This window comes from Entelurus aequoreus, linkage group LG20 (assembly GCF_033978785.1).
Source record: "Entelurus aequoreus isolate RoL-2023_Sb linkage group LG20, RoL_Eaeq_v1.1, whole genome shotgun sequence".
In the NCBI taxonomy this organism is placed as follows: domain Eukaryota; kingdom Metazoa; phylum Chordata; class Actinopteri; order Syngnathiformes; family Syngnathidae; genus Entelurus; species Entelurus aequoreus.
The window spans coordinates 21,919,448-21,934,888 of NC_084750.1; the positions used below are offsets into that span (position 1 = coordinate 21,919,448).

A 15,441-nucleotide genomic window follows, 5' to 3' on the forward strand; every position below is an offset into this window, starting at 1 on the left:
CATCATATTCCACCCTATAGGTTAGGAATGGGATGGCACTTCAAGTTCATATGTGAGTCAAGGCAGGTGGCCTAATACCTCAGTCAATCCAAACCAAGACCGATTATTTGTATGCATCCCTCTGTCGCTTGGCCTCGGTGTCACATGTAGACATGCATGAGCGCAGTGGATTGTCTTGCACCACACACACGCACGTCGTCCTCGCTCTATTTATGTCAAAGCATCGAGCGTGGCGCGATACCGTTCGGATCAAAGTCGGTTTGTGTTGTCTGATACGGAAGCTTCTTTCCGGTTTATGCCGATCTCTTCCACCTAGTCTTAACCTCTCTTGGCTTCCTGCTATTTTACATTCATTATTTCCTCACCTCTGCTCCTTCTTATCAACGTGTGACAGATATCGATGGGGCGATCCGAGGGGCGGGGCCTTAACGGGATTTGACTGACAGCGGCGTCTGGGGAGTCGGCCCTCATGTTGTATTCTTTAAAAGGTCACGTGTCAAGAGAGGAGGAATGTGTTTGTGTATTCACGTACAGTGTCTGTGTGTGTGTGTGTATTTACGTACAGTGTGTGCGCGTTTCAGAGAACTTCAGTGCACAGTTGACTAAATTTATGGATTAGATGCCACGGCGCTAACAGATCACTGTCCGTACTTTCCCCGAACTTATGTGCAGCTCATTGAGCATCGTCTTTATAATGGCAACAAAGGAGCATTTTTATTGTGCGTACCAGACAATAAATAGCGGACTGACTAATCATCGCAGTAAGCGTTTAAGTGACTCTGTCAATAATCCAGCTTCTCGGTATATACAAAGCGGTTTGCTATTCCAATATAACCAGGACCAGGGGTGGGCAACCTGCGGCTCTTGAGCTGCCTGGAGCTTTTTCAAAAATGTATGAAAATGGAAAAAGATGAGGAAAAAATAAATTTGTTGTTGTAATGCGGGGGTGTCCAAAGTGCGACCCGGGGGCCATTTGCGGCCCGCAGCTAGTTGTTTACCGGCCCGCCACACATTCTGGAAATGCTATTGCAAAAATAAAAAATAAACATTAACTAGAAAAAGTCGCAATGTTGACACAAAGCTGCCATGCAGGCTGTTTTTTTTCTTTTGTCTATCTTTCTTTTTCTTTTTTTGCCATTGCTTAAAAAAAATAAAGAATCAATGTTATAATGAATTATTGACCTATTCAAGGCTCCAATTATTTCAAATATTTCACTTTAAAATGTTTTATGTGGAAAATATTGCATATATCGTGTGGTTGCCATACAAAAACATCGTCTTCTTTGAGAAAAGAGCATAAGACAAACAAAATAATAGTTCAAACCTAAAATTGACAGATATATCTGAAGTGGATTTCGTAACTTAAGTGTTGAAAGTAAAAAAAAAATAAAATAAAAATGTATCACTTTGTGTGGGGAACCTTTTGTATCCTAAATATATTTAATGGGATTTTATTTATCTTTTCACTGTGATTACTCAGAAATGACAATGAATTCATATCAATGGTGTCTTGCATTATTGATGTTTTTAAGGCTCTAATTACTTCACATCAAACATTGCTTTCTGAATGTTTTGGGCAGTGGGGGAAATACTGCATATTTCAGTTTTATTATAAAAAACAAAGTTGTCTTGACAGAAAAGGCATAAAACCTTTTTGGTTTTTTAAATTTTATATCAACCTGAAGTTGATATACTGTACAGATTTACTGTAAGCGTTAAATAAAAAAAATAAAATAATAATTTGACTTGTTTTTAACATTTTAATGACTTAGACACTTTATGGTCCCCGGGAGCCCTAAAGGTAAAAAAAATACATATATTTTGTTATGATTTGAAAATGAAAACTATCAAAATGGCCCCCGCAGGCTTTAATTTTTCCGTATGCGGCCCTCAGTAGAAAAAGTTTGGACACCCCTGTTTTAATAATGTTTCTGTAGGAGGACAAACACGACACAAACCTTTTTAAATTGTTAGAAATCTCACTGTTTATATTAAACATAGAATGGTCTTTATTGTCATTATATTTGCATATAACGACATTAAGGACTCCAACTTAAGGTGCGGTAGTGGGAACAAATATGGGATAAAAATAAATTACACAAGAAGTAATAAAGATAAAACTAAGAATTGAAATAAATAGACTACTATCCAATACAAATAATAAGCAATCCTGTACAATATACAAAATACTGTACAATATACAGAACAAGACAAGAGCTTTGTTGATGTTATTGACTTGTGTGGAGTGCTAATCAGACATATTTGGTCACCACATGACTGCAAGCTAATCCATGCTAACATGCTATTTAGGCTAGAACCATGATGCCTCGTTTGTAGGTACATTTGAGCTCATTTAATTCCCTTTACTTCTGTGTATTTCATTTATATTTGCATGTCTCAGGACAGGTTATCTGTATGTAATATTGGCTGCATTTCCGATAGTTGTTTGTGTGCCATGTTGTTCCAGACCACAGCAAACATTACTCAGCTTGCAAATATTTTTAACTTGGACACAAACATCTATACCTTTTGGCCAGTCGTTTCCAGGATTAATCTCACCCTCTGAGAAGTGTAGAATAAATATTACATTTCAATATTTCTGTCAACGAAGATTTGCAACACATACCGGTCGTCATTTTGATAGTAGGCTAATATAGCTAATATAGACACTTACATCATGTGTTGCCTTCATTATAACACTTATTTAAGGCTTTTAATTTTTTGCGGCTCCAGACAGATCAGTTTTTCGTATTTTTGGTCCAATATGGCTCTTTCGTCACCCGACACGCGAGCAAAGCAATATTTCCAGCCTCGTCTACATTCTCGCCTGGTTTCTGCCGTCTCCTCTCCCTCTCCTTACAATGTCAATAACCAGCAAACCGCAAGGAAAGAGGAGAATTTTGCATCCCGGTGCTAAATCCCATCCTGCAGCTGTTCTGCACACGGAAAGCAAAAAAAAAAAAAAAACATCTTTTCCCGTCGCCTGACCTTGTAACAGATGGACAGATATTGCACCTCCCTTCAAATCGCTCCTTCTTCCCGAGCGCGCTATCTCTCAGCTCATCTTTATTTGAACTGATGCCGACATACAAGTGCATAATTCATCAAATGAAAGAAAAAAAATATTTTTAATTTTTTTGGAATCCGATTAATCACACCTTTTTAAATTTTGATTAATCACATTTATATTAGCCTTTCCAAAAAGACCAATATTTTTGACAAATTGCAATTTTATTGTCCGGATGCCATACTGTATGTCATTTATATGTTGAAAACTTGGGTGTATTTTGGAAAAAATTTGCCAGCAAGCACACCAGACTCTCCTCGCTCATTTTGCTCTGACGTATGCGCTAAACTGATGACTGAGCGTTCAACAACCTGTGGTTAAGGTACTGTAAAGGAACATGTGTAGTCAAAATAAATTGCGGACTTTGAACCACCTTTTTTGATTTAGCGTTTATTTAATTAATTCATACTTTACTTTTTATTCTTATTAATGCTACATTATATTTAGTAATTTTTTTAATTAAACCGCTACTTTTTCCTACGCTTCGCACCCAGGGGCTAATAAAACGGTGCGGCTAATTTATGTATTTTTCTATGCTTATTTTTTTGCTGCAGCTGTTACATATACTATATTGTACATGGTAATTGGGATTTATTATATATTGTATGTTATAAAAATGTCAGTATATATTATATACTGTATATCAGCGGTCCCCAACCACCGGTCCGCGGACCGATTGGTACCGGGCCGCACAAGACATTAAAAAAAAAAAAAAAAGATTTAAAAAAAAAAAAAATTAAATCAACATAAAAAACACAATACATACATTATTTATCAATATAGATCAATACAGTCTGCAGGGATACAGTCCGTAAGCACACATGATTGTATTTCTTTATGGAAAAATAAAAAATAAAAAAAATAAAATCACCCCCCCCTCGGTCCGTGGGACAAATTTTCAAGCGTTGACCGGTCCGCAGCTACAAAAAGTTTGGGGACCACTGCTGTATATTATGTAAATTTTACATATGTTATATTTTATACTGCTACTACGGTACATTTTTAGTCTACTTAATATCTGCATTATCCTTTCCATCCTTACCCTTTCCATCCTTTGAAACTGAGCTACTGTGTCGAACGATTTCCCTTGTGGATCAATAACATTTGTCTAGTCTAATAATGTTTTGTGTTCAATAGTTTTCATTAAACCCAAGCAGAGACACTGAAACGATGTTATTGTTTGCGCTATGGCGCCCTCTTTCGGACGAGGTTGCTCACTGCAGGTGTTGTAGGTTGAAAATGTACTTCCCGTTTTAAATGCCTTGAACCGGGAGTTAAGCAGTCCGTAGCGTTTCTGCTCGAAAGTATTTTTCATTCATCGCGCCAAGCAGCGTTTAGGTTTTACAATAGAACTAAAACGATTCATACTTACTAAACTGTCCCGTGTGTGACGTCTGTAGCAGTATTTTTACGTTCTATCGTAATGTAGTCATGCTAGCTTTGTTAGCGTTAGCTAATATGCTAACAAATTTACTGTGTTGGTATTAACTTACAATGAAATTATTTTAGTATTGTTTCAGTGTCACAAATTCCTAAGTAAATTTCACCAAGACGTCACTGTATGACCATACTTGCCAACCTTGAGACCTCCGAATTCGGGAGATGAGTGGAGGCGGGGTTTGGTGGTAGCAGGGGGTGTGTATTGTAGCGTCCCGGAAGAGTTAGTGCTGCAAGGAGTTCTGGGTATTTGTTCTGTTGTGTTATGGTGCGGATGTTCTCCCGAAATGTGTTTGTCATTCTTGTTTGGTGTGGGTTCGCAGTGTGGCGCATATTGGTAACAGTGTTAAAGTTGCTTATACGGCCACCCTCAGTGTGACCTGTATGGCTGTTGACCAAGTAAGCCTTGCATTCACTTATGTGTGTGTAAAAGCCGCATATATTATGTGACTGGGCCGGCACGCTGTTTGTATGGAGGAAAAGCGGACGTGATGACAGGTTGTAGAGGTCGCTAAAGGCAGTGCCTTTAAGGCACACCCTAAATGTTGTTGTCCGGGTGGAAATCGGGAGAAATCCAGGAGAATAGTTGCCCCGGGGGATTTTCGGGAGGGGCACTGAAATTCGGGAGTCTCCCGGGAAAATCGGGAGGGTTGGCAAGTATGTGTATGACTGACCGGTACCAAAATGCTGGTATCGGGACCACCCTATTCAGGATATGAAAATACACCGGCCACAGCGCACGCTGTTTATACACACAATTCGGCCTCCATCTCTTATTAATTACACACAGAGCGAAGGGATTTAGCTGTGTAATCTGAATAGATGTGACCCCACAACCGGCTGATCCCTTAACACTGTTACTTATACCTCAATCCCCCGCTCACGCAGAAACACACACACACAAACACACACACAGCTGCAAGCAAAACACAAATATGCATGTAAGCCAGATGTTTTTATTCTTTAAAAATCAAACCGACGTCAATACTTTGAGAAAAGTTAGTTTTTTCCCCCAAATGTATACAGTGGCGCATGTTGATTTACAGCCAGGTTTTATGCAGATTACAGCAACATTAAATACTGTAATCGCAGTGGTTCTAGCCCCTAAGTGCTTTTTGCTTAGTCTGTTTAAATGTTTTCTCTATAAACTATTTTTTTTTATGTTAATCCTAATGGATTGCATACGCATATAAACCACCTAAAATATCCTTTTTCTGCAAAAATGCTCTGGAAAAATAATACAGAAAGCCAGGAGATTACATGTGGTTTATCATATTTGTACCTGAAATACTGCATGTTGGGTGTGTAACGCTTATTACCATGAATTGATTTACGTGGACCCCGACTTAAACAAGTTGAAAAACTTATTCGGATGTTACCATTTGGTGGTCAATTGTACGGAATATGTACTGTACTGTGCAATCTACTAATAAAAGTTTCAATCAATCAATTCGTACCCTGATTTTCCGGTATATAGCCTTCCGTTTGGTACAAAGGTATATAACTTGCATGTCAAAATCCTACATGGTACAAATGAATTAAGTGTTCCTTGCATAAGGCTGCACAATGTATTGGATTTTATCACGATTTTGACAGTGGTTGGAGTGTCCGCCCTGAGATCGGTAGGTTGTGAGTTTAAACCCCGGCCGAGTCATACCAAAGACTATAAAAATGGGACCCATTACCTCCCTGCTTGGCACTCAGCATCAAGGGTTGGAATTGGGGGTTAAATCACCAAAAATGATTCCCGGGCGCGGCCACCGCTGCTGCTCACTGCTCCCCTCACCTCCCAGGGGGTGATCAAGGGTGATGGGTCAAATGCAGAGGACAAATTTCACCACACCTAGTGTGTGTGTGTGTGACAATCATTGGTACTTTAACTGAGCATACATTTTGCACACTAAGAAAACAGTATTTACATTTGAGTCTTATAGCTGTGGATAAATGGGGTGCAAAAAATCGATTCACATACGAATCGCAATTCTGAACTGATTCATAATTTTAAAAAATCTATTTAAAAAACTAAATGAATCAATTTTAAAAACACGTTTTTAGGCCATCTCTATGCAACCAGAAGGGGCTTTTCTAGTTTGGAAAAAGTTATTATAATTATTATACCAAATAATACATTGCGATAATCGTGGTGAATCGAGAATTGTGTTCCAAAACCTGTGAAGTTGGCACGTTGTGCAAGGCCGTGGAACTTCAATCCATCAGGCGGTACTGCATCAAAAAGCGACATCAGTGGTTAAAGGATATCACCACATGGGCTCAGGAACACTTCAGAAAACCACTGTCCGTAACTACAGTGCAAATTAAAACTGTACTATGTAACGCGAAAGCCATTTATCAACAACACCCAGAAACGCCGCCGGCTTAGCTGGGCCCGAGCTCATCTAAGATGGACTGATGCAAAGTGGAAAAGTGGTCTGATGGAAACTGTGGACGGCGTGTCCTCCGGACCAAAGAGGAAAAGAACCATTCGGATTGTTCTAGGCGCAAAGTGTAAAAGCCAGCATCTGTGATGGTATGGGGGTGTATTAGTGCCCAAGGCATGGGTAACTTACACATCTGTGAAGGCACCATTAATGCTGAAAGGTACATACAGGTTTTGTAGCAACATATGTTGCCATTCAAGCAATGTTATCATGGACGCCCCTGCTTATTTCAGCAAGACAATGCCAAGCCACGTGTTACAACAGCGTGGCTTCATAGTAAAAGAGTGCGGGTACTAGACTGGCCTGCCTGTAGTCTCCCATTGAAAATATATGGCACATTATGAAGCCTAAAATACCACAACGGAGACCCCGGACTGTTGAACAACTTAAGCTGTACATCAAGCAAGAATGGGAAATAATTCCACCTGAAAAGCGTCAAAAATTGGTCTCCTCAGTTCCCAAACGTTTACTGAGTGTTGTTAAAAGGAAAGGCCATGTATAGGGATGATGTTTGATAAGAAATTATCGAGTTCGAGCCTGTTATCGAATCCTCTTTTCGAACCGATTCCTTATCGATTCTCTTATCGAGTCCAGATAGGTTGTTGTATATGGAAAAAAACACAATATTTGGTTTAACAAAAGCTCACTTTTATTATATAAGAAAACAATTTAATCTAATAAATAAATAAATATTGACTGTTACCCCCCTAAAAAAAATATATATATTGACTGTTGTTACCCAAAGTATATTAAGTGGGATTTTTCAGAAAAACAAATATATACCGTAGCACAAAAACAACCTGTCTCTGTGATCACTATAGGTGTATAAATAATAATATAGTGTTAAATAAGATCATTCCCTTGGGCACAAAACTGAAAATAATACAGCTCTCCAAAAAGTGCAATTCTGCTGCTATTTGACATAACTGTTTATGATGCTTTGACATTTTTGCACTTTATTTCTTTATTGAAAGAAAATTCTATGAAGAGAAAAATGGTTTGCAAATGTGGTTACAATGCTAAAAAATTAAAAGTTAAAGCTAAAAAAAAGAAATACACTTTATTGAGTTAACATTATTTATAGGGGGAAATATGTTCAGAGCTAGGGAATATAACAACTACACTACCCAGCATGCAACGGGAGTGACGAGCATGCGCGGTAGCCCCAAAAAGTGTTGTTGCATGTCGTCACCAAGCAGCTAAGAATGAGCACGCTGTGAAAGTAAACGTCAAGAACTCAGCCAACACGCCTCGTCTGCATTATTTATAATTAGACAGACAACACATATACAGTGTGATTTTGTTTTGTTTACAAGGAAAGAAAAACAAAAGTTAAAAAAGGGAGATATGTTGTGTATATAATAATAATACCTGGGATTTATATAGCGCTTTTCTAAGTAACGAAAGTCGCTTTACATGTTAAAAACCCATCATGCATTCACACCTGGTGGTGGTAAGCTACTTTCGTAGCCACAGCTGCCCTGGGGTAGACTGACGGAAGCGTGGCTATATATATGTATGTGCTGCGGTAGTTTTAAGAACGTTGCGACAGCTGCCGTAAAGGAGGTGCGTTGCTAGCCTGGTTGCTATGTTTCCGGTTGGTCGTAAAAGTGTTCTTCATGAGTTTGTACCCTGCTCAAATCTCTCAGTAAAGTTATTCATTGGATTATACCTTTTTGTTTTGAACATTATTACATCTTGGAGCGCTTTTTCCTGTCCATTTTTTCCTGCTTTCGCTATCTGCGCCTAATGACTGAGCTACGTGACGCCATTTCTTGTGATGTCACGGAGCATTTCTGGTCGGGACGGGATTCGTTCCGAGGGATTCGAATAAAGAACCAACTCTTGTTCTTTACTATAGTGGTCTCGATAACGGGTACCGGTTCTCAAAAAGGGATTAGAGTCAGAGGACTCGGTTCTTTTCTTATCGTTTCGAGTATCATCCCTAGCCATGTAACACAGTGGTGAACATGCCCCTGTGCCAACTTTTTTGCAATGTGTTGCTGCCATTAAATTCTAAGTTAATGAATTTTTGCAAAAAAATATTACGTTTCTCAGTTCAAACATAAAATATCTTGTCTTTGCAGTCTATTCAATTGAATATAAGTTGAACAGGATTTGCAAATCATTGTATTCTGTTTTTATTTACCGTTTACACAACGTGCCAACTTCACTGGTTTTGGGTTTTGTAGAATCGAATCGTCAGCCCAGGAATCTGAATCGGTTCAAGTTATGTGCCCAAAGGTTTACACTCCTAGTGGGTAGAAATGACCTGTGATAGCGCGCCTTCCTGCGCTGTGGATGTAACGGCCTGTTGTACTTTTTACCCTTACCGGCCCGAATATAAACCGCCCTGTGACCCCGATACCGAGGTACGTAGCAAACCTTACCCTTCCACCTGTGCCGCGTAATAACGGGAGTCTCTGCCTAAGTGGGTGCGACCAGCCTCATCATGCAGTGGGGTTTAGTTATATATAGAAATGGGAGCACAGCTGTCTCTCCATTAGGCTAAAAGCACAGCAGCACACTAACATGGACCATGAAGTCATCAGACCATTTGCGCCTCTGTGACAAGGGAGGAGAAAGATGGAAGAGGAGTTTGGAATATTTAGGAGCAAAGAGAGAGAGAGCGCAGTGAGGGTGAAGGACATTGGCACAAGTGAGGCTTCAATAAATATACATATATATATATATATATATATATATATATATATATATATATATGTATGTATGTATGTATGTATGTATGTATGTATGTATATATATGTATAGGAAACACTTTAAAAGTCTTCACAAACTGCCTTTTTTAATCATTAGTCATGTTTGTTGCAGTTTACCTGACACACGAAACGTGACAAATTGGGTGGGTGCACTATCCACTTTATCCAGATGGCAGTAGAGTGTTGACTATCTTAAATTGTGTTTTGTGGCAATTCCAACTTTGACCACAGCGTCTTTTGCTATGTAGAGTGACGCTTTCCATCACTTTCAGCGGACTGCATTGCAAAATTAGTAACTCCCGCCTCTTCTTTTTACGCGAGATCCACCCAGGAATGTATGAATCCCTTCCCCTACTGTACGGGATGTGGAAACAATGGTAAAAGTTCACTGTTCCATTCCTTTTGAATGTGAACAACTTTTTGGCAAGTAGACGACATGATTACTGAAGCAGGATTATTGAATCCCATACACAGCTACATTTAGTCTTTTGGCATATTAAGACTCATCAAGTTTCATGTAGTCTTTGGTTTTTGACGGATCAAATAAATCACCAAAATGTTTCACCTCGAAAAAGACGTATTGCCCAGTGAAGTTAATTAAAAATCAATTTAATCCACGCTTGCCCCTCAACAGCACAATTTAAAAAGAAAAAAAAATAACTTTTGGATAATATTGTATGAAAACAAAACAATATAATTTACTACACACAATTACAGTGGCTTTACAAAGTAATGTAGAGCATTTACCTGCACACTACTTCTATGGTATTTCCTTCTGGCTGATTCTGTCAAACACACCATCAGCAGCCTCTCCATATTTTCATGGGTAATATATTTTACTACACACAATTGCAGTGGCTTTACAAAGTAATGTAGAGCATTTACCTGTACATTACTTCTGTGGTATTTCCTTTTGGCTGATTCTGTCAAACACACCATCAGCAGCCTCTCCATATTTTCATGAATAATATCATTTACTACACACAATTACAGTGGCTTTACAAAGTAATGTAGAGCATTTACCTGTACATTACTTCTATGGTATTTCCTTCTGGCTGATTCTGTCAAACACAGCATCAGCAGCCTCTCCATATTTTCATGGGTAATATATTTTACTACACACAATTACAGTGGCTTTACAAAGTAATGTAGAGCATTTACCTGTACATTACTTCTGTGGTATTTCCTTTTGGCTGATTCTGTCAAACACACCATCAGCAGCCTCTCCATATTTTCATGGGTAATATCATTTACTACACACAATTACAGTGGCTTTACAAAGTAATGTAGAGCATTTACCTGTACATTACTTCTATGGTATTTCCTTCTGGCTGATTCTGTCAAACACACCATCAGCAGCCTCTCCATATTTTCATGGGTAATATATTTTACTACACACAATTACAGTGGCTTTACAAAGTAATGTAGAGCATTTACCTGTACATTACTTCTATGGTATTTCCTTCTGGCTGATTCTGTCAAACACACCATCAGCAGCCTCTCCATATTTTCATGGATAATATCATTTACTACTCACAATTACAGTGGCTTTACAAAGTAATGCAGAGCATTTACCTGTACATTACTTCTATGGTATTTCCTTTTGGCTGATTCTGTCAAACACACCATCAGCAGCCTCTCCATATTTTCATGGATACATGTTTAGATATTATTTTAATGTCATTGGCTGGCGTTATCGACTCGTTCTGCGTCGGTATGGTGCAGACTTACTTTAATGACTATCGTCCACTTATTTTTAGTACTTCACACTCACTTTCTTCCTTTCCATGGTTGGAAAAACAAAGTTATATCGATCTCTAGCTATAACTTAACGCCAACGAGTAAGACTGGATGGTCAGATCTTACTCACTGTGGCATTGGCTATGCCAACTAGCAGCGGGGGAGGCTTGCAACCCGAATTTTGCTCGTAATCTAAAGCGGTGTTTTTCAACCACTGTGCCGTGAGATTATGCAACTTCACTTAATTGGTGCAAAAAATATTTTTTGCAAATCAATAGTTATAATCTGCAAATAATGTGCCGTTGCTTAGTGTCTGTGTTTTGTAAAACTCAGCAGGGTAACCACGTAATACTCCATGTCAGTAGGTGGCAGCTGGTAGTTAATTGCTTTGCAAAAGTCGGAATGTGTCCGGTGAGACGAGGATGGTTTGTTGTGATTCCACAGCGGAAGGCAACGTGCAGGTAAAAGGTATGTAATGCTTAAACCAAAAATGAACGAAAGGAAAGGCAATGGCTATGCAAAACGAAAGTAAAACTGAACTGGCTACAAAGTAAACAGATACAGAATGCTGGACGACAGCAAAAACTTACGGCATCCACAAAGTACATCCGTACATGACATGACAATCAACAATGTCCACACAAAAAGGATAGCAACAACATAAATAGCCTTGTTTGCTAACACAAAGCAGGTGCGCGGAATAGCGCTCAAAGGACGACATGAAACTGCTACAGGAAAACACCAACAAAACAGGAAGGGCCACCAAAATAACAGCGCAAGACAAGAACTAAAGCACTACACACCGGAAAACACCAACAAATTTAAAATAAGGCACGACGACCTGGTGGAGTTTCATTTTTTAACGTTTTCTGCTGGTGGTGTGCCTCCGGAATTTTTTATGAAAAAAATGTGCCTTGCCTCCAAAGACGCTGAAAAACACTGATCTAAAGCATAACAATTAGCCAAGTGACCGGTCTTATCCCGTAAAATGTGTAAGCTGGGGTACTTGAATCCTGAAGTACAACGGTACTATTATAAAATAAGCCACAATGAGCCAAAGAAAGTTGCAATTACAAGCCCTTTGATAGACTTTGAGAAACCCTATTTACCGTATTTTATGGACTATAGAGCGCACCGGGGATATAAGCCGCACCCACTAAATTTTAGAAGGAAAGAAATGGTGTTTCCGCGTATTAGCCGCACCACACTATAAGCCGCACATATACTATATATACGTTGCAAAATGAATTAACACAGTAAGATTCTGTAAATGTTTATTCCTATGCCTTAATTGTTTCAGAATGGTGCCTGTAACACGGCAGTAAAACGGCTGATCAGACAAAACAGAAGTCATCATCGTGGACCCACTAGCTGCAGAAGCTAGCTCTCCAACCAGCTAAACCGACTCAATAACTCCACGGTGACATTTTGGTGAGTTTACTGAGGGATGTGTGAAACAATACAAAAATAATCACAGACACTTGTTAGCATATCAGTTAATGATAACAATGCTAGCGTCAATACATTACAATAGCACGTACAAATATGCATGAAAACCTACAGACATCACAATCGGGACTGTTTAGTACGTATAAACAGTTTTATTTATATTGTAAAACTTACAAACGTTGCTTGGAGTGATGAATGAAGAATCCATACAAGTAGAAATGCTATAGACGGCGAGACTGACTGATAAATGCAGACAAAATAAAAGGACACTGCAGCAATTGCAGTGAGCAAACTCGTCCAAAAGATGGCGCCATAGCACAAGCAAAACACAGTGTCAGTGTTTTTGCTTGTTTTTTTTAATAACATTATTTTTATTAAAGCCACCAGTGAAGAAAAATCTCTAAATTAGCAGCGTTGTCTTATAAGCCGCAGGGTACAAAGTATAAGAAAAAGTTAGCGGTTTATAGTCCGGAATTTACAGTATTTATTTAAATTTGTCAGCTGAATGTATTTTACATAGTTTTTTGCATATACAACTAACTATGTAGTTTTGTCATAATATTTGTGGATGTCTGGAAGGGATAAATTGGACTGACATTGTTTTTGATGGGAAAAAATGCTTTGGTTTTCGTACAATTTGTTTTTTTGTCTGACCTTTTGGAAGGTTTTATTAACAAAACTCGAGGTACAACTATATATGTAGCGTATTTATATAGAGTGCGCCAACATGCTGCATACTGTCTTGGTATTTTATTATCGAGACTTTAGTCTTATACTATAAAAAAAATCTATGAATATTAGCCTAAAACTGAGTAGACATTTTTAGAAATATTTTTAACAGTGCCTGCAAAGCGAACTGATAAAGCAATAGTGTCACGTTTGGGTCTCATTGGCATATGGCATCAGAGGGTTGGATTTGAACCGGGTAATACGCTACTTAACTGAAGCAATACGTGAAGCGAGGCAGACATACGTCGGCAACTCTAAATATATCTTGTGGCGTACCCCAGGGATCAATCCTGGGACCCCAATTGTTCAATCTCAATGTAAACGACATTTGAAAAGATACAAAGGACTTAAATGTAGTACTATTTACGGACAATACGGGAGAGAGAACACACAAGCTCGTCCAAATAATGGTCATGTTTCCCAAGATGCGGAAGTACAGGCAGGAGCAGCATGCAGGTTAAAGTTCTTTAATCCAATAACCTGGCAGAAACTCAAGAACAGAGCATCGCAGGGAAGCGTATGTAATGCAAGGCAAAATTGAGAATAGCAAAAAAAATAACAAGAATATAGGTAGTGACGTGAAGCCAACAGAATAACTAGCAGCAGCAATGAGTGAACAGCGTAACGCGTCGCCAATGGCGGACTTTGAACCCGCTTTGAATAAGTGGTGAGACAGTCATAAAAAGGGTCATGACTAGTGTCGGCAGCAGGTGGGGACACTGATCAATAACAGAAGTCTGTGTCCACGCAGTGCATCTAGCAACAAGAAAAGATAAAGGAGGAACTGAGCACTGAAACCAGAACAGAACATTTATCTAAGAAGAATAACAAACCCAAAACAAGACATGACTTAGGGTGACGGGTCATGACAAATGGCTCTGTTAAGTCACAGTTCATAAAAGAAAAATTTATATACCGTCCTAAAAAAACAGATTCCTCTTCAGCAGTTTTTAGTGTATTAACTCGTTGCCCAATGGTGGACTTTGAACCCGCTTTGAATAAGTGGTGAGACAGACATATAAAGGGTCGTGATTAGTGTCGGCAGCAGGTGGGGACACTAATCAATAACGAAGGTCTGTGTCCACGCAGTGCATCTAGCAACAAGAAAAGATAAAGGAGGAACTGGGCACTGAAACCAGAACAGAACATTAAACTAAGAAGAATAACAAACCCAAAACAAGACATGACTTAGGGTGACAGGTCATGACAAATACCTCTGTAAAGTCACAGATCATAAAACAAAAATTGATATATCGTCCTAAAAAAACAGCTTCCTCTTCAGCAGTTTTTAGTGTATTAACTCGTTGCCCAATGGTGGACTTTGAACCCGCTTTGAATAAGTGGTGAGACAGACATATAAAGGGTCGTGATTAGTGTCGGCAGCAGGTGGGGACACTAATCAATAACGAAGGTCTGTGTCCACGCAGTGCATCTAGCAACAAGAAAAGATAAAGGAGGAACTGGGCACTGAAACCAGAACAGAACATTAAACTAAGAAGAATAACAAACCCAAAACAAGACATGACTTAGGGTGACAGGTCATGACAAATACCTCTGTAAAGTCACAGATCATAAAACAAAAATTGATATATCGTCCTAAAAAAACAGCTTCCTCTTCAGCAGTTTTTAGTGTATTAACTCGTTGCCAATGGCGGACTTTGAACCCGCTTTGAATAAGTGGTGAGACAGGCACATAAAGGGTCGTGATTAGTGTCGGCAGCAGGTGGGGACACTAATCAATAATGAAGGTCTGTGTCCACGCAGTGCATCGAGCAACAAGAAAAGATAGAGGAACTGAGCACTGAAACCAGAACAGAACATTAAACTAAGAAGAATAACAAACCCAAAACAAGACATGACT

General features: G+C 39.0%; 1 protein-coding gene and 1 long non-coding RNA gene across 2 annotated transcripts in view; one reads left to right on the plus strand and one right to left on the minus strand.

The window, feature by feature from the left end:
- The window catches only part of ext1c (exostoses (multiple) 1c), a 201,478-nt gene that overhangs the window by 45,772 nt on the left and 140,265 nt on the right, over positions 1-15,441 (minus strand). The gene's annotated exons all lie outside the window — the stretch shown is intronic.
- The window catches only part of LOC133636031 (uncharacterized), a 28,345-nt gene that overhangs the window by 5,376 nt on the left and 7,528 nt on the right, over positions 1-15,441 (plus strand). Inside the window, exon 3 of the long non-coding RNA XR_009822160.1 lies at positions 12,703-12,833. This is a non-coding gene — a long non-coding RNA (uncharacterized LOC133636031). The remainder of the gene's footprint in view (positions 1-12,702; positions 12,834-15,441) is intronic.